General features: G+C 37.6%; 1 pseudogene across 1 annotated transcript; it reads left to right on the forward strand.

Annotated features, from left to right (window-relative positions):
- Positions 1 to 8,643: 8,643 nt before the first annotated feature.
- Positions 8,644 to 9,571, forward strand: LOC309807816 (glyceraldehyde-3-phosphate dehydrogenase-like; annotated as a pseudogene). Its single transcript has one exon. The product of its transcript is annotated as a glyceraldehyde-3-phosphate dehydrogenase-like (transcript).
- Positions 9,572 to 19,354: the final 9,783 nt, after the last annotated feature.

Genomic DNA, 19,354 nt, shown 5'->3' on the forward strand with positions numbered 1-19,354 from the left:
AAATTAAAAACCCTCCCCAGGTTCTCTATATGCCTGATTCCTTTATATTCTATAGATGTTGGCTTAGGTACCACCTAAGAATTTTTCCCTGACCATCCTAGTTAACTTAGGTACCATGATATACTCTCTATCCCAGGAGCTGTTTTATTTCCTTTATCATAATCTGTAGGACTTTTTGTTTATGTATTTTTTTCCAGTCTATCTGTTCCTATTTAGAATAGAAGTTTCGGTAAGGTGGGGACATAGTTTATCTTTTTCATCTTTGTGTCTCTAAAGGGTAGTGCTTCTTGCAATGTACAAAATAAGCACTAAATATTACAATAAAAGAATGTATAGATGGGTGGTCAAGTGTTAAGGTGAAAGACATATGAGGATTTAATTGAATATGGTGAAACCTTGGTAATGGCACCATGCTGAACCCAGTTGGTCACACTAAAAACCTAGCACTTCTGCTTGATTCCTTTCTATTCGTGCCCTTGAAAGTCCAATCCATCAGTAACCTTCTAACCTCAATACATCCCAAATCTCACTTCTTCTCTGTCTCACTATCACTGTCATTGATGCTACCATCAATTCATGGCCAAATTACTTCTAGGCCCTACTAATTCTTTTTTCTTGAATAAATCCTTCCAAAGTCTTTGATATGAATAAAACCCAAACTCTTGACCACAGTCAAGAAGACCTTGTACAAATCTCATTCTGTCTATGCCTCCAAGACCCTCATCAACTTGCATTCTCTTCTATATCCACACCAAGTTCCAAGCGCCCTGGCCTTTCAGAATGAAGTGTCTGGTGCAGGGGCCTTACAATTATTGCTCACACCTTGTTTACCCTCCTCGTATTCCTCCTTATGCTAACATTTTCTCATGGATCTCTAAAGAATTACCTCCTGTCACATTCACTCTCTAGCCTTTACCTAAGTTTATTTTCTATACTGAATTTATTAATATATGAAATTATTTCTTTATTGGTTAACTTGTCTTGGGTTACCAGATATGAAGTTCCTCAAGGTGAGGAACTTTTTCTTTCTTGTTCATCACCACATTCCTATAATCTAGATGATTTCTTGCTACAACTAGACAATATTTGTTCAAAGAATAATGAAATGAAATTCTTTGGATGGGAATATTTCTACCACTTTAAAAGTTACCATATTTCCAGTCATGTGTATTTTTTTCTTAGTTCCCTAACCAGGGATCAAACCCAGGCCCTGGTGGCAGTGAAAGCGAAGAGTCCTAACCACTGGACCGCTAGGGAATTTTCTAAAGCTCATCTCTTAAGAAATTCTTCTCTTTTTTCTTAAACTAATAATTGCATCCTTCTTCATCTCCTCTTCCAACTGCTCCTTTGTTGGGAAAGCTTTCTCTCACCTTCCTAATTAGGCCTATTACACACTCTTAAAGCATCACATAACTTTCCATATAGTACTTACCTGAGTCTTGATTTACCTAGTTTTTAAAAATAAGTTTTTCCCATGCCTATGTCCTTCACTAGATTTTAACTCTATGAAGACAGAGATAATATCTATTTTAGTTTACCATTTAATCCAAAGTGATTATCTCAACATCTGGCATATCGTAGGCACTCAAAACATTTCTTCAAAAATTAAATCACCCCAAGTGGCATTCCTCATTGTCTAGCATAAAATATATAAATATGCTTTTAGTAGTATAGATCTACACCTTAGGATTAAACTATCAATCAACAGCATGAACCATACACATAGTTATTTAATTGGTCTTTGGGTTCTTTATTTTTCTCGAAAGTAAAACTCTGGGAACATAAATCTGATTAACTGAAAGCCTCTTTTAATTGAATTCTATGTAAGTAAGGTTATTATTTCATGCAACCAAAGCTCATGGATTTACAAAAAGGATGAATTAGCTTTTTTCCTTCCATGTTGAATTCAATTCCTCTTCTTGAAGTATGTAATGAGCACCATTATTGCACTTTACAAGAAATCTTTCATTCAGTTAACTAATGAAGAACCTCCCCTTCCTATCCCCTGTACATACCATTCCAGTCATCAAAATTTGGTTCTATAAGTATGCAAAATGCTTTTATAAATGAATTTCAACAATTGACACATATCTTTTTTGGTCCTCTTATATCCTAGCCATTGAAATGTACTCTGTATATACAAAATATAGTCTTTTATAAATGTAGCACTGGGAAAGGACAGTTGGTTAAACATTTTTCCATTTAGCCTTCATCTCACATTTGATGATTCATTTTCAGCAGTGTCAGCATTGAATATAGGAACATAAGTTAAGTTCTCTCAAAAGGTTGAACATTTTGTCATTTCCTGAAAGACTGAAGAAAACCAAACCCAGCTAGCCACACTCACTTTCTAGGTTGATAATATTTTTACTTGTACCTGAGTCTTCAAAACCAACTGGGAACTCAGAGAAATCAAAATATTTAAAGAAATTAAAGATCCATTATCATTTGGGCCTCTCACTGTTGTGGCCTCTTCTGCTGCGGAGCACAGGCTCCGGACACGCAGGCTCAGTGGCTATGGCTCACGGGCCCAGCCGCTCTGCGGCATGTGGGATCTTCCCGGACTGGGGCAGGAACCCGTGTCCCCTGCATCGGCAGGCGGACTCTCAACCACTGCGCCACCAGGGGAGCCCCGATCCATTATCATTTTAAGTTGCTGAAGGACTTTAAGTTTTAAAAAAATTTTCAATCCAGAGAGGGCTTACTCATCTCTTACAAGCATTTCTTTGGTCTATCCTAGGAAATAAAGTCAATTGAAAATACAAAAATAGTTTGTTTTATAGGTATAAGCTCTTGTGTATTGTAGCATTGTGTATAGTAGAAATAAGTGATTAAATCTAATTGTTCAAAGACTTTGGAAATGGCAAGATACTCACGTAACTAGAGGAAGCTGTGAGGCATATCCTGAAATCTTGGATATAGAGTCTCTATTTTTCATATCAAAACAGGAATATATAAAGTCAGCTTAAAGGGAGTGTTTATTCTAAGACAAAAAGTTAATTTGAAACTGAATCTGAAGATTTTATACCAACAAACACACACACACACACACACACACACACACACACACACACCTACATATACAGACATGTCCGTATGTATATGTGTGTTCATCTTAGCAAGGAAAGGGGAGAAAAACATTACGGTTAAAAATGCAAGCAGAGGAAAAAAAAGGCAGAGAAATAAATTTCTGTGATTTCTACACATATCTAATAAATGCCAAGTCCAGAGCTTGGTACTGAAGTCACAGTGGAAAATAAGAGAGATAATGGTCCTTGACCTCATGTAGTTCACTGCACATGTCTTTACCCCATCAACCTTCCCTTTAAATATGTACCTACTTCACAGAAAAATGTGCATGGAATCGTTCAGTTACAACTGAAACAAGTGCCCCAAAGAAGGCCTGGCTGCTAAGAGGATTTATATATTAGTCAAATTTGACTAATCTGTATTTCAGAGGATGTTTTCTGAGAAAAGTGAAATTCAGAGGTACAGTGAATGATAAATGGTAGTTGAACTGACAAATGGGGTGGAAACATTGGGTAAAACAGTATCCTTTGTCAACAGAATGGCATCTTCAAAGGTCATGATGTTGCAAGGGGTTTGCTGAGTTATAGGAACTGAAAAAAGGTAGAGTGTGTGGATCATCATACGAAGCAAGGTAGGAGTGGTAGGAAATTAGAGGAGTGCTTAGGAACAAAAAAATAGATGTTATATATTAATCTAAGAGTGATGGGTTTAAACAAAGAAATGACAGCTTCCTTGGTTGACAATACTCAAATCTGGTCCGTTGAGCAGGCATATTCCATGAGACCACCATTACCATTCCATAGCTAACTCCAATGGCTTGGAATCCATGAGGATCAAAATAAATAATCCATGTAAAGTGCATACACTGTCCTTAATACATAATATTTACTCAATAAACAATAGCAACCAGAGAAATAATTGCATACATTGTGGCAGATTGGGCTTCCTGGGAAGCCCTGAGTTGGAGATTAACATGCAAGAAGTTTATTTGAGGTCCTCAGGATCCACACCTGGGGAGGGTAAGGGACAGGAAGGAAGCAGAGTTGGGCAGAGAGAAGTTGATTCATCTTCAGCAAGTGTTGCAGCTGTCCCCACAGGGAAGCTGGGAAAGCCCTCCAGAGTTAGCTCTCCCTGCATCAAGGAGTCTGGAACTCTGGCCTCAGGGACCAACCAGTCATGAGATACTGGCTGTTCCATCAGAGGCAGCTCTCTCTAGCCTAGGGCGATTTCTGGAGAGGGTTCGCAGTTAAGAGCTGTCAGCAGTCATACTCCCAGCAACTGGGGGCATAATTCCTTCAGTCCTGAAGAGGGGCCAGTGTGGCTCACAACAGTATCCTTTACATTGGTTGAAAAGAAAGACAATATGCCTGTCGCTTCTCTTTTCTCTGGATTCCCCTCCAAATTCAGTCGTCTCACGAAGGACATTTCCCACAATTTAAAAAAAGATGCCTTGTCACAATTTCACTTCATTTTCCTCCCTATTCATAACAACTATTTTTTGTTCTTTATTCCTTCCATGTATATGTTTCTGGACTTGGTTTGCTACCATAATTTACACACAATGCAGAGATTATGTGTCCTTTTCAAAAATGTGCTTTTCTTAATAGCTTCTCACCCTTTTAACCAACTCGACAAACAGCCTCAGGATATTAAAAATGATACATTTTCACTTGGAGAGAAATATTTAAAATGTAATTTGAATAGGTAGTTAAGCATGTTTCCCTGAAGGTGTTATCATTTGATAATTTGATATTTTAATATCAAATGTAAGTCCTTGACATGGCCTGCCCTTTCCTGAGGAGACACATAAAAATAACATGTGTATCTGAACAATTTCCTAGCTGAAGCAGGTTTTATTTTGTGCCCCCAATTATAATTATCTTCACTGCGTTGTAAAGAATGTGTTGTACAACAAATTCTCTATTAACAGTCACAATGTGTACAAATTATCTTCATCCCAGAATATCTCAAGGGGCCAGGCCGTTTGTATATGATAACAGCTCATTGAGATCCAAATTATGGAAAATTAAAAGAAATGAATAGGAAAAATACTGGTATTTTACCATCAGTTTTTAAAAGGTATGTGTTGCAATTCAAATGTAAAGTAGGCTCTTTGAAAGAATCTAGTCAGATGAAGAAGGGGGGGGTGGGGGAACAGGAGAAGGAGGAGGGAAGGAATAATACCAAGGGAAGTGTGAGTAGAAGTATCCTGATTTTTTGTCAAAGAAAAGAGAATTAGTGAATTAGAAAAATAAATAAAGACCCTTTAATGCTATTAATAATAATTAACAATTGGATAAATAAGATTTAAATTTTAAAAAACACATGAATAAACTGTAATACTTTTAGTATTCTAAAATTTAATTTTTAATGAACTACAAATTTTAAATACTGACACTAAAATCTTTGCAGGTGAGGAAATCAACTCTTGATATTTAAGACACTGAGCTTCTAAGGTCCCCCTCCCTCATAAGAAACACATTAATTTCAATTTCCTTCTCAATTAACAAGGCCTTTATTTTTACACTAAATTTAAAGGTTAGAGTAAAATGACTGGATTTCACATATAACTAAGAAAGGATATGTAAATCAGATAAGTAACACTGAGAAGTTACATGATAAGCTAAAGGCTATGTGAGTGGGAAAATTCCAATATGGGAAACAGAGAAATGTGGAGGAATGCTTACTAGTATTGGGCCAATCACTTTTCAGGGCCCAGGGAATACAGTAATAAGATTTTCAAAAAATGAGCATGACATGAGAATGAGGCTAATGAGAAGTGGCAATACAGACAAACAGGTCTCTAAGTGTACTTTTTTTTTACAAGGTGGAAAAACAAACAGCAGATAAATGACATGTCTTTCAGTGCTCAGGAAAATGAAGAGAGATGTTTTGGGAGGAAAATTATGTATGAGGCAAGATTCTTTCATTCTTAAGAGATAGGAAAACCTTCCATCTCCACACGTTTAAACAAAAACAGGCCTTTAATATATTACGTAGCTCAAGATTCTTAGAAATAAGTGGCTTTAGGAGCAGCTGAATCCAGGTACTCAAAAGTCCTTATCAAGACTAAGACTTGTTCTTTTCATCTCTTGGTTATGCTTTGCTCTGTGTGGGCTTCCTTCTTAGCTTCAAACTTCCTCTTGCTGGCAAAATATAGATGTCAAGGCTTTTAATGTGCATTATACTCTCTTGGCAACTGCATGAGAAAGAACATTGCTTCTCTGTTCTCTTTATCAGAAGCCCCCAGTACTAGCTCTAAATGGACCAACTTGGATTAGTGTTCATCCCTAGGCAGAGGGAAGCCATTCCTGTGTGCAATGTTCATCCGGATCCCATAAACTGAGAGAATGGGAAAGTAGTACTTTCTCAAGGAAAAATCAGGGTGCAATAATCAGAAAATGGGACCAAAAGAGTATCTGTTTACTACCAAAGGGAAGAATAAAATAATTAAATCTGAATTCAGTGAAGCCTATTTGGGAAGAAAGGGAGGTAAACATTAAGTACCACCTTTCCTAGCGTTGACTCTATTCACTTTCACTCGGAAAAACTAGACACAGATTTTTAGAAGGGAAGAAGTGTGCCTAGAAAATATTTCTTCTCTTTTTTTCTTTCTTTTCTAACCAATCTGCAGATAAGTCTTGTAGGTAATGAATGCTGATACTTTGTATTTTGTATTTGATGCTTTAGTTGATTGTACCGAAATTTTAAACTTCCAAGCAATGACACTGAGTGGCATTATACTTGCCTCCACCTATAAGCTGTGGAGGACGGGAAGCAAGCAGAGAGGTAAAGGAGGTTACAATGAAAGCAGCTCTTTTGCCCCTTTCCTGTTTGCCCATTTCTGTTCCCCTCTAACCTTAAAAGGACCTAATTAAGGAATGTGATCACTAAGCAATTGAAACTAACTCACGACTCTCCTGAATGCACACCATGCCTTGTCTAACCTGTTGATTCTTTTCCTAGATAAAAAGAAGATTAGCTCTCTTCCCCCAGTAGCCCCCCTAAGCAATCCTGCAGGCAGATCACTCAGGCAACATAACATCTGAAGAGAAAGCCAGTCTGCGCTCAATGGAGAGGCAGAACCCAACCTCCTGCCTTGATGATTCACTGAGATTCTTTCCCCTCCCCCCGCATTTTTTCCTTTAAAAACTGTCATGACTGAGGAGAATCTTTGGAGCTGGTCTCTGGACACAGTCCACCATCTCCCCAGATAGCCAGCTTTTCTGATTAAAGCACCTTTCTTTTCTATGGACATTTGCCTCTAGAAATATTGGCATGTGAGCAGTGAGCAGCTGAACCTACGTTCGGTGGTTACAAGATTCAAAGAGCATAATAATGAGAGGCAACTGCCTGAACTCCAGGCCACCTGAAAGGATAAGGGAAGAAAAGGAAGAAACAAAAAACAAAAACAAAAGCACACAGTCTAATGTGCAAAAGAAAGTCACCATAGTCCTTTCTTATGATAACTTTAATTAATGGCTTTGTGGGGTTGTAATTTTATTTTTTCCCAGTTAGCTCTCTAATATGCATTTAATTTGATAAACAAAGTGTCCTACACAATGAAATACTTCTGTTACTGAGATGTCTGTGAGGCACCTAGCCTAGACGGAGACAGACAATGTCTCCCCCCACTAACTTGATAAGGCTTGTTGACTTGATGCTATGTAAGGCAAAAATGTGTGATTCAGTTATGAAAAACATGAAAAAAATTTAAAAACAATAGTATCTTAAGGAGTAATAATAAATAGGAACTGTTAATGAAAAGGAATTTATTATAATTATTGACCATATCTTAATTTGTATGAATATAGGTGCCTCTAAGGTAAAGCTTCACTTGACAAGCTCAGTTAGAGTGACTTTCAGAAGGGCATGGAAGAATATATTTGTCTAAACTGTATCTGGCATAATCAAATGATTAAATTGGATGTGAAAGAGAAAGGAAAAAAGTACACAGATAAACCTGTGAGACTGATTGCTATTATGGAGGACTGCAGGTTTGACATGAGAACAAAGTGTAGGTGGTGCCCAGTGATTCACTCATGAAACCAGCTGAGAGCGAGCAGGGAATAACATTTATAACCCTAGATGCACAGATGCCAATTTCCAGAGCAAGGGTAATAAAGTAAACTTGAAATTTTGACACGTAATGATTTCTTTTATGAACTAATAAAATTATATACATATATTCATATATTTTTATATATACATAATTTTTTTGTGTTGAGAATGATCTTCAGATTGAAAAAAAAGCATAATGAACATTATTGGTAAGAGGAACTTCCCATTATGTGTAGTTGGATGAATTATAGGAAAGCACCTGTTGAGTTAAATGAGGCTACATTTCAGGCTACTAAAAAACCTGTGTTTGAAATTATTGTGCTATTTTCGATGGTCTTGGTGCCACAAGGCTGCAAATAAACAGTGGTTCTTATTTTTTAAAAAGGACAGTAATTAGCCACATACAAACTTTAGACCTTAAAGCCTCAGGTGAATCTCAAGCACAATTTGATAATTATTAAAGAAATGGGGCTCTCTGCTCTTCCCTCTTTGACAGACAGTTGCATCTTCTTGTGCAATACCAGCCACATCCCTGAGACAGTCATGAAGGTCAGAGTAAATTGATTTGTCCACATTGGATGCCTGGTCACCAGGATGCTTTTAACTCTGGCAAAATGGATATTGCACATCAATGACCCCTTTGCTGACCTCAGCTACATGGTCTACATGCTCCAGTATGATTCCACCCATAGCAAGTTATGCCACAATCAGGCTGAGAATGGGAAGCTTGTCATCGATGGAAGGCCCATTTTCATCTTCTAGGAGCAAGCTTCCACCCACATCAAATGGGGTGATGCTGGTGCTAAATATGTTATAGAATCCACTGATGTCTTCACTAACTTGGACAAGGTTGAGGCTTATGAAAGGATGGCAAAAGGGTCATCCTCATCTCTGTCCCTTCTGCTGATGTCTGCATGTTTGGGTATAAATCATGAGAAGTATGACAATAACCTCAAGATTGTCAGCAATGCCGCCTCTACTACCAACTGCTTGTGTCCTCTGGGCAAGGTCATCCATGATGACTTTGGCATCATGGAGGGACTCATGGCCACGGTCTATGCCATCATTGCCACCCAGAAGGTCGTAGATGGCTCCTCTGGGAAGCTGTGGTATTATGGCTGTGGGGCTGCCCAGAAGACCATCATCCCTGCTTCTATGGACACTGCTAAGGCTATGGGCAAGGTCACACCTGAGCTGCATTGGAAGCTCACTGGCATGGCCTCCTAGATCCCAGATCCCAGCTCCAATGAGTCAAGAATCTAACCTGTGGTCTGGAGAAAGCCACCAAATGTGATGACATTGAGAAAGAAGCAGGCAATAGAAGGCCCCCTAAAGGGCATCCTGGGTTACATTGAGGACAGGCTGGGCTTGCATTGCCCTCAGTGACTGCTCTGTCAAACACATTTCCTGTTATGACAATGGGTTTGGCTACAGCAAAAGGGTGGTGGGCTTTATGGTCCATATGGCTTCCAAGGAGTAAGAGATCCCTGGACCACCAGCCTCAGTGAAAACAAGATAAGGAAGAAAGAAGCCCTCAGTTCCTAAGGAGTCCTTGCCCCAACTCAATCCCCCAACACACTGAGAATATCCCATCCTCAACAGTTTCCATCCCAGAGCTCCTGAAGAAGAGGGAGAGGATTAGGGAGCCCTATCTGGTCATGTATCATCAATAAAGAACAATGTGCACAGTCAAAAAGGAAAGGAAAAAAAATACAAGAGAGATGGTCTGTGAACATTAGAAATGAAAGTGGAGATCTGCAGGAGCTAGGAGGAGTTAATAAAGGATGAGTCAGGTCAGACTAGCTTCATTCTCCTTTGGACAAAAATTCTAAAGAGGTGGCTTATGTTCATCTGGATTAAGCAAGGCATTTGGCACAGTCAAAACAGAAACATAACTGGATAATTGTATAGGGAAATAGATTCATAAGTGCATAACAACCATATCAAAGATCCCAGTTATTGGACTGATTAATTCCTAGAGCACAATTTTCTATTGTTTATCAAAGGTCTTTTTTTTTTCTTTCCTTCTTTTTAAAAATAGCTACCACATTTGAGTACCTACTATGTGTTAGGCATTGTGTTAATCCCTTGACATGAATTTTATCCCCACAATAACCAAAGAGATAGATAGTTTTCAAATTTTACATTACCTAAATTGAAAGATTGGTCCAAGGTCACCAAGCTATAGTCAGGAAGTACAAGCTTTTCAAACATGCAAATTACATGAAGCTGGAGAAAGAATAGGTTGGACTCTAGAATCAGGCTCTAAAAGAATCTAAACTCATTAGTACATCAGATTAAATATGAAATTCATAGGTATTTTATTTGTTAACAAGCTCATTCTGAGTCAGGAGTGTTGACATGGCTGCTGAGAAAATGAAAAGATTCTGAGGTCTTATTGTAGGATAAGACTATCTGAAGAAAGGGAGGTGGCATGCTTGTTTTTTTCAGTATTTTCAGTTCCAAACTCTATACCTTAATATGGGGTGCATCGATCAGGATTTTTTCCTTGTTGATGACAGAGACTCCGTATGCAAGAAAGGAATTTTTTGGCTTACAGGGCTGAGAAGAGTTTTCAGGTAACCTACAAACCTGGAGAAAGAGCTGCTAGAACCTTGACTTGAGGGATGGAAAATAGGGTCTCAGAGTGAATTTTTCATCTCTGCTTATCACTGCTCATTTTGCATGCTGGTCTTACCCTCTGTTATTTCATACAGGCCTTCACCACTGTCAGGGACCATTACTATCAAGAGTCTCGGCTTAGCTGTTCCAGTGGAAAGAGAAAGCTTCTGGCCCTATACCCTGATGGCAATCCCTGAGAAGAATTCTGTTTGGCCATGCTGTAGCCATATAGAAACCTTTGTCCTAATCACTATTGTCAGAGAGATGGGGTAATATGGTTGGCCATGATTTTGTCATATGATCACTTTCTTGGCCATTGGCTGCATAGGGTGTGGGGAAAAGCAGAATCTGTTACTAGAAGAAAGGATGAAGAGCTGGCTGAGCACATCACACTTGGTTTATTAACTTTGGACATGTTCTGAGAGGAACAGGGAAAGGGAAGAGAATTGAAACTCTGCACTATGAAGACCAGATGAAGAACCAGAGATAGTTACTCTTGAAAAAAGGAAAGTTCAGAGAAGACCAAAAAAAGTAAACAATACCTACATAGTTCAAGGGACAAAATCTGAACATCCTCATTGGAAGAAGGATTTCATTTTTAAGATGTTTTCAACTTTATGATATTTTAACTTTCAAAGCCAAGAGCTGTCCAAGGTATCTCTAGATGACACAGGAATTCTGTCATTTCCATTTTGAAGGCATAAGCTGTTTTACCACTTGACAGGGAAGTTGCAGATGTGTTATGAGTATCAGGTGAATGGTTGGACTAAATTACTTTAAGTAAGAGAGAAGCAATGGCTAAACCTAGATTTTAAAGTCAAATATGAATATGAATCTAAGCTTTGGTACTTACTATTTATGTGAAGTTGGACAAACTGCCTACTCCCTTTTAGCTTCATTTTTAAAATGGAGATTGTTACTAGTACCTTGCAGGACTACTGTGAGTGGTGGCAATACCCTATAGAGAATTCCTTCTTCACTGATAACTCTTAAAAAATTATAGTTTATGTGTATAAATATGCACAAACCACACACACACACACACACACACACACACGTATATCCTGAGATTCTCTGACATCCTTTAAATATGGAAGCATGCCATACCCAAACCATAATAATCCCTTACATATGCACAGATCATGGCTATGCAAGTACCTGTGTGTTTGGAATGAGAGAAAGACCAGGAATGCAAGGGCAGCTGAGTGCATATAGTAAGAACGTATCAAGAAAATGTATCAAGACTGTCCACCATCTTGGAATTTACTGTCCTAAAATCCTAGCATCCCTTTGGTAGCTTTCAGAAAATTTAGATTAGCAAATAGGATCTAAACATGTATTTCATAAGGATTAAATGAGATGATAAGTGCAAATTTGCTTAGAAAAATTCCTAGTACCCAAGGAATTCTATTACTGCTCAATAAACTTTTATTATTATTTTCATTAAAGGTCTATCATACAGTCTCTTTCTACTATAATATGAGTTTCTCAAGACACAGATCATGTCATATTAATCTTTCTCCCAAGACTTTAGTATAATGCCTGGTGCTTTCTAGGCACTTACATAAAAGACAGGAAGAAAGGAGTTGTGGTATCAAGAACTAAAAACACACGATAAGGCCACAAAATAAAAATTATGACACAAATCGGCGTGTGCATTTACATGTGTAAGCTTGGAATAGACGTGAGAGAAATGAACTCTAATTGGTAATAGAAAAGGTGAAATAAGCATGGAAAAAAAGAAATAAGGACCAAAAAGGGTAGAGGTTCAGAGGATAAAACTAACAGGCAGAAGTATGGCATTCCAATTCCATATGTTTCAGAGGCTGATATCTGTGTAACTCAAATCAGAAATATATTAATAATTACACGAAGATGTTCACTTTCTATATTATGCATCTGTGTCTGATGCCTTCAGGATTTAAGTTCCCATGATCACTTTCAGTTTGATATAACATTTTCATGTTCATTATGTTTGCTTTCTAAACCAGGGCCAAACTATCACCTAGTAGATATTTATGCCAGGCTTGATTCACTGAAATTAACTGCCTGGTCCCTGTAGACATTTTGTGTTTATCATTCTTGCTCTAAAGAAGGGCTTTCCAATGTTTTCTATGCCATGGCACACATACAAAATGATAACACTTTATTTGTGGAGCCATTGAACTAATGGAAGAAGCTGCTAAGAGAATGCCCTCAGAGTTCCAGCTGCCCCAGGCCCTGCCCTGTTGCCCCCAGGTTGAGGGGAACAGTATTTCAGCAGACCTGTCACCAACTGGGGCTATTAGTGGGACAGGTCACCCCAGTTGGGAAGCTCTGCTCTCAACTCTCCCTGTAAAGAGATAGACAGAGTAGGGTTAATAGATTTGTTTATTCAATGTGTAGGGTAGTTACACTTCTAGGCAGTAAGATACATCAGTGAACAGGACAGAGTCCCTGCCCCTTAGAAAATAGGCTGCAAGGGGCTAAGTGACCCAGTCAAGTCTACAAGACTCAGGGGTCCAGGGCTAGACTCTGTATCCCCAGACACAACTCACAGTAATTTCCAAGGAAAGAAATGCTAGAGGGTTTATTCTATATAATTATATTTGTCATTCCATGGTGAGGAAAGTGACTGCTAAGTTCTCTAACTTAAAAGTTTGTTGATATGTGCTCTGCTAATTTGGAATGTGAGAGAAATTTTCTTGGTTAAAGTCTGAATTTGAAACTTTTCTCAGTTAATGAGTATGTTAAAAGAAAGAAAAAAAGATTGTTGGGGTCAGGACATCTCTGATACAAGCAGGCTAATCTTTTTCTTGTGGGAACTTCAATATCGAATATCTACTATCATCTTTTGGTGTGCATGACATTCCTGCTTATGGTGGGGTAGTAGAAGGGGGAGGTAATAGATTGTCACCAGCATTAACCAGGTGAGAAAGGATCCTGCTATCACTGAGATGAGATAAGCCTGGCAGAAAACATATTTATACTGTTTAAGAAAGTAAAATTTTAATGCACATGATTGTTAATTACAGAAGCATCTTCAGTTTTCATTAAAGCTGGTCCCTGAGGATCTCTATTTGGGAACACTTTGTTAAATGATTTATTCAAATCACTGTATATATTTGAAAATAATAATCTGACTGCATTTATTTATTCAACGATTCAAACTTTTTCCTAATTCTTAAAGTGAGCGGTGATGAATGATAAGATTATATAATTTTTATGTATTGAAGGCCTCCTCATATACCTGTGTGTGGGTCTGTGCAGATGCCTGTCCATCTAAGAAGCAATCATTTCTAAACATGATAACAGAAGGGCAAATGTAACTACTTTCACTGACCTTGGATTAGGTAGTTCATATTATTTCTATTACATTTTTATAAACTGTAGCAAGTCACTTGCTAGAGAGGGTCAAAGACAGGCATGAAATGTGACTCAAAGCCCTTAAACATTCCAGACTTCATAAAAATTTAGAATTTACCTAAAAATCTCCTAATTCTTCAACTTACTTTTCAAATATTTAATTGTGATTTTAGTATAGTTATGTTAACTTAGGCTTCCCGCATGTAGATTGGAATTTAATGTGTCATAAAAACCTCCAAAAGCTAAGCATTTGGATTAGGTAATGATGCATATAATTTTACTAATTAAGCACATTTTGGGTTTAATGCTAGATTAAAGTGTTAAGGGCTTCCCTGTGGCGCAGTGGTTAAGAATCTGCCTGTCAATGCAGGGGACATGGGTTCAAGCCCTGGTCTGGGAAATCCTACATGCTGTGGAGCAACTAAGCCCATGCGCCACAACTACTGAGCCTGTGTACCACAACTACTGCGCCGCGCACCCTAGAGCCCATGCTCTGCAACAAGAGAAGTCACCACAATGAGAAGCCCATGCACCGCAGCGAAGAGTAGCCCTCACTTGCCACAACTAGAGAAAGCCCGCATGCAGCAACGAAGACCCAACACAGCCCAAAATTTTAAAAAATAAAGTGTTAAACTGCACAGAAGAAAGAATATCAAATCTGTGAAAAATCCACAATGACAAAGGGAGTTGAAGGATGGCCATTTGGGTTTTTTGTGTAGCCTTAAAAATAGGGTGCATTTATTTTGAAGCAAGAGTAAAGTTCTATCTGTTATAGGGAAGGACAACAGGATGGTTAGTTTTTGAGTGTCTGCCATGAGCCAAGACATGCTGTCAGGATCTCCACCAGTGCCTCTCAAATTATATTGTGCATCTCAAATCACCTGGGGACCTGGTTACAATACAGATTATGATCCAGAAGGTCTGAGGAATATGAGACAACCTGACTTGGGCTGTGCACTCAAAGCTTTTCTCAATAAGCTCCAACTCAGTGCTGATGCTGATGGTCCTCAGACACACACTTGGAGCAGCAAGCTTCTCCACGACATGTGGTAGCATCTTCATTTTACACATGAGTAGAGGTTGACAGAAAGGCATAGTGCTTAGAGCAATAGCTCTCAATTCTGCAGAACAGTCAAACTCATAGTGGGGTTGATTTTAAACAGCAGCTGTTTCTCTTATCCAGTATATTTGCACATCGCTAGAAGTCAATGAGCTGAAAACAGAAATGTGATGAGGAAACCCCTTCCAGGGATTTTTAAATACAGTGAACCCGATTTCTATTCTGGAGAAGAGTTTGAAAGGCTTCTCATATCATTTCAATTAGTCTGTGCTTTCTACTTTGCTCTTGTGAACATTTCTCCTGCTTCTAATGTAGTTGCTTCTTTTGAGTTGTGCCATTTAAGAAAATGAAAAGGAAAAAGAAATAATGACTTGAGAAAATGTGACTGAAGAAATTACGTTATTCTAAAAGCCACCTATAAAAGGCATAGAGCATATGAACTATACTTAACATGACTTAATTTTTCCTGACTCCATGGCAGAGTACAAGAGTGTGAAGTATCTGCTATGTTCCCTACCTAGATGTTCAGTAGCTGTGAGGGTTGCCAAGGTAACCATAACTTTGGTTAGCATCAAAGTAAATAAGGACCCCCGAAATCCCTGAAATTTCAGTTTCTGTGTTACCATGTCACTTGGAGCAGTAGTAACGCAGGCTTTCTCCTTCTACTCTCATCTTCCAACTAGCTTTTCCTACGTTGCTACGTTTAATGATTAGTTTTTCAGGAAAGGGCATTACAAACAAGAAGCTTCCAAAATCCTTTAACCTGGGCAGGCAACAGGTCCCAGAAAGACAGCACTCTGCCCACAAAAGTGCTTCAGTAAATAAACAGTATGCTTTGGCTGAGAAGTGGAGGTAGCAACATATGACAGGAAACAGAAGGGGAAAGTGCAGAACCTGGCTGCTGAGTACCAGGGTCTAGAGTGAACACAAAATTAGGCAAATAAAACTCCAGATCAATAAACACTGATTACTTCTCTGTTTCTTATATTATCCAATAGGCAATAAGATGCTAAGAAACAAAATTCAGCGCAATATGTATAATCCCTTAGATAGGGATTGTCTTTTTTGAGATTTGGCTTGGTTTGATTTAGTTTGGGTTTCACATTTACAGCTCTCAAACATCCCTCAGGATATGACATTTAGGTCTCAAAAATACAATCCTGCCACATAGAAGGAATGCAGGGAATTTCCTAAAAAGTTATACTAGATTTATTAAACGAGTATGCTACTGTTCCCTCCATTAAAAATTAACAATTGGGCTTCCCTGGTGGCGCAGTGGTTGAGAGTCCGCCTGCTGATGCAGGGAACACGGGTTCATGCCCCTGTCTGGGAAGATCCCACATGCCGTGGAGTGGCTAGGCCCGTGAGCCATGGCCGCTGAGCCTGTGCGTCCGGAGCCTGTGCCTCTCACAAGAGTGAGAGGCCCGCGTACCGCAAACAAACAAACAAACAAACAAACAAAAACAATCTTATAACAGAACATTTAGAGAATAGAAAAGTACCCAAAGCCATCTAGATTGCCAAAACACACTATTTTGATTTCTGCCTATTTGTTTTCTTTCTAAGCATTTTACCACCATTAAGATCTATTATTTACATAATGTTGAAACATGCTTTTTACCTAAAAATAAAGTATTTTTTATGTTGGATCTCTTCTCAAACATGCTTCATGACAATTTATTTAGCAATTTCCTTACTACTGGATAGCTACATCATTTCAAAAATGTCCTCATTTTATTTTAAGGAAACACTGCTTTGAATACCTTTGCATTTAAAGTTAAAGGGTTCCCCTTAATTTTGTATTTTTTTCCTTTGTATATATTACTAGAAGTAGAATTACTGAGCCAAAGGAAGTATATATTAAGATTATTCATAGGACTTATTTTTAACAACTCATCATTTTACATCCCATGAGTTTTGATTAAATGCATCATTGTATGTAGTAAAGTGTTTTTTAATATATGAAAATTGAGGCAGCTTAGGATAGTTGTCAAGAGGACCAGACTTACATTCAAGTCTACCTAAATTCAAGAACATATGAATAGAAAGTTTTTAACCTTTCTTCCAGATGTTGCCACAAAGATGGTATGAAAAGAGTCTAGGACTCTAGGATATATAACTATTGCAATAAGGTCTATTAATTCCATTTTATAGAGGAAAAAATAAAAGTCAAAAAGAAAAAGGTTAAACAAGTGGTGAAATCTCCTGCCTCCCAGGTCAGGTGCTATTTCCAACACCCAGTGCTTCTGGCGTATGCATACAGACTTCAAATGTGGATTTTCTGATCTAACCTTCCACAAACTATTTTGAAAATGCATGCTTTATGTGATTTAGTATTTAAGTTCACTAAGCTTTGATGAGATAAATAGTGCTTTCCTCTTGTCATGATGTCATTACCTACTCAGTGTACTTTTTCTCCTTTTTTTAGAATCATGTCATGTACATTCAATTCTCTAAATCCTATAATAAATGCTTTTTTTAACCTCATGTATGCTCTACTTCAACCTTTTATCATAAAAGCCTGTTTGTTCACCTTCTGACAGCTCTCCACAGCTCATCACCCTGCCGGCTGCAGCTAAACCATACAATTGTGTGAATTTCAATATATAGAAAAAGATGAAAGATGGAAAAAATAATAGATAATGGATCCATGATAAATCAAAGAATTAACAAAAAGGGTCAAATTACCTGAAGTTCAAACTAAAAGACATCAAAGAGGGAAAGCCAAGTACTAAAATAAGAGATAATAGAAGATGATTAGGAGAAAAATCATAATAAAAGAGAGATAATAGTTTGTAACTAGGAAGAGAAATTGTAAAGAACTAGAAGTAAATGGGTAAGATAGAATTAAAGGTATAATAATGAGAACTGAAAAATAATAGTGGATGTAGTGAGGGATAAAGCTGTCATATTATCTGACAAAGATGAGAATTGAGGGAATTGTTTCTGTGGGAAGTTTCCAAAGCCTTGGTTTGAGTTATTATATTCAGATGTGGAGTGGAGACTTGGGGATATGAAAGTCAAGTGGGATAACACTAAAACTATGTAATTATAACGGTGGCAAGCCAGTCCTGTGTTTTAAAACAGTAGGATTGTAAGAAAAATCCTTAGGCTTCTTTTTCCATAAAGAAAAAGCATTCTACTCACAAACCTTTATGATCTACCTCTCAATTCTTCTTATGAAAACCAGATATTCTGGATCATAAATATCTATTGGAATATGGGTCAAGTGTGTGTGCACAGGTGTGTGCATCTTTCTCTCAAAATATCTTTACTAGAATTGTGTGCCCTAAGTTTTTTGTTCATGTCTGCCTCCTTCACTATTCTCCCAATGCTACTACTCATGTGCTTTCTTATTTAAAAATTTCATTGTGATTGGTCATTTGAGTACACAGGTTTTACAGTACAATTATATTTACAAAATTACCAAAATACATATATAAAGCAATAACATAGCCTGAATTTGACTTTTTGTAAATCCCAGAGGTATACAATGTATTGCTTTTGCTTTATTAGAACATGTGCTTTTTCAAAAAAAAAAAAAAAAAGACTTTCAAGTGTACTATGTTATTATGTGGCTGGGGGCTTACAGGATCCATGCTGTGAAACTGATCCAGTTGGAATGGACAACTGCATTTGAGCAAGAAACCAATGCAGTATCCTGGAGGTATTAAACTCTGCCCAGAAGAGAATATATTCTTGGCTACAATATAATGTGCAAGTTGGGAATAAAATACCATTACACTCTGTAAATGAACAGATGAATAAATGAGTTAATTAATTACTATAAATTTTCATGCCTACCAAAGCTGGACTCGGTATACAAGGGATATTGTCAATAACCCTAAATTAGTGAACTTCAAGAAAATCTCTGAGTATTACACATAAGCCCCCACAATAGTTGACATAGGAAATATACTCATCTATCTGTTCCTACCCAACAATATGATTGCAGTTCACAATGCAAGGCCATGTTTAATAATGCATTAATTTATGAGCATATGATATAGATGGTATTATATTTGGCTACTGAAGTAATATCATTCATGGAGCAACAATATCAACTTCATTACTTAAATGGTCTGTAAGATGGATTTAACTTAATCACTTATAAATAAAACAGGAAATGCCAAACACAGTTGAACTCAGCAAGACTTGAAAATATTTGTATTTGTAAGACAGTTTGCTCTTTAACACAAATAATATTAAAAATTTATCTTTAAATGCTGGTCAATC

Source organism: Mesoplodon mirus (genome assembly GCF_964341445.2).
Source record: "Mesoplodon mirus genome assembly, chromosome: 7".
Lineage (NCBI taxonomy): Eukaryota > Metazoa > Chordata > Mammalia > Artiodactyla > Ziphiidae > Mesoplodon > Mesoplodon mirus.